Source organism: Rhinopithecus bieti, unplaced genomic scaffold, assembly GCF_001698545.2.
Source record: "Rhinopithecus bieti isolate Rb0 unplaced genomic scaffold, ASM169854v2 scaffold_66039, whole genome shotgun sequence".
NCBI lineage: Eukaryota > Metazoa > Chordata > Mammalia > Primates > Cercopithecidae > Rhinopithecus > Rhinopithecus bieti.
Window position 1 is genome coordinate 1 of NW_016899354.1, and position 1,256 is coordinate 1,256.

Below are 1,256 nucleotides of genomic sequence, written 5' to 3' on the forward strand. Positions count from 1 at the left end.
AAAAAAAAAATTTAAGAAAGAAGAACTCTGCTAAAATATTTTAAACATCAGAGTCTCACTCTATTGCCCAGGCTAGCGGGCAATGGTGCGATCTCAACTCATAGCAACCTCCGCCTCCCAGTTCCAAGCAATTCTCCTGCCTCAGCCTCCAGAGTAGCTGGGATTACACAGTGCCCGCCACCACACCCAGCTAATTTTGTATTTTCAGTAGAGATGGGGTTTCACTATATTGGCCAGACTGGTCTTGAACTCCTGACCTCAAGTGATCCACCTGCCTCAGCCTCCGAAAATGCTGGGATTACAGGCGTGAGCCACTGTGCCCAGCACATCATCCAATTTTAAATCATTACTTGGTATAGGGGCACAGCAGTGGTGTGCCCAGTAGGTAACCTAACAATAGCATAAATTGAGCAATATAAACAGGGTAGTACAAACTACAAAAGACTAGCTGTATGACAAGGTAAAATTATAGCTAATTACATGTTTTGGCAGGTGACAGCTATTGTAAAGTGTTAAATTCAATCATGTCTAATGCCTATCAAAATGTGTTTGGATCATCCTTCTTTTGTAGATTTAAGACATTCAAAATTAGCTATCTGCTCCTCCCGTTTGACAGACAGTCGCATCTTCTCTCACATCACCAGTCGCATCCCTGAGGCACCATGGTGAAGGTGAAGGTAGGAGTCTACGGATTGGGTCACATTGGGCGCCTGGTCATGAGGGCTGCTTTTAACTTTGGTAAAGTGGATATTGTCGCCATCAATGATCCCTTCATTGACCTCAACTACATGGTCTACATGTTGCCGTATGATTCCACCCATAGCAAATCCCATGGCACCATCAAGGCTGAGAACAGGAAGCCTGTCATCAATGGAAATCCCATCACCATCTTCCAGGAGCAAGATCCTTCCAAAATCAAGTGGGGCGATGCTGGCGCTGAGTACACTGTGGAGTCCACTGGTGTCTTCACCCCATGGAGAAGGCTGGGGCTCACTTGCAGGAAGGAGTCAAAAGGGTTATCATCTCTGCCCCTCTGCTGACGCCCCATGTTTGTGACGGGCGTGAACCATCAGAAGTACGACAACAGCCTCAAGATCGTCAGCAATGCCTCCTGCACTAACTGCTTAGCGCCCCTGGTCAAGGTCATCCATGACAACTTCGGTATCGTGGAAGGACTCATGACCACAGTACACGCCATCACTGTCACCCAGAAGACTGTGCATGGCCCCTCCAGAAACTGTGGCGTGACAGCTGCA

General features: G+C 47.5%; 1 pseudogene; it reads left to right on the forward strand.

The window, feature by feature from the left end:
* The first annotated feature begins 526 nt into the window (after positions 1–526).
* LOC108526028 (glyceraldehyde-3-phosphate dehydrogenase pseudogene) lies at positions 527–1,250 on the forward strand (annotated as a pseudogene).
* The last annotated feature ends 6 nt before the right edge of the window (positions 1,251–1,256 follow it).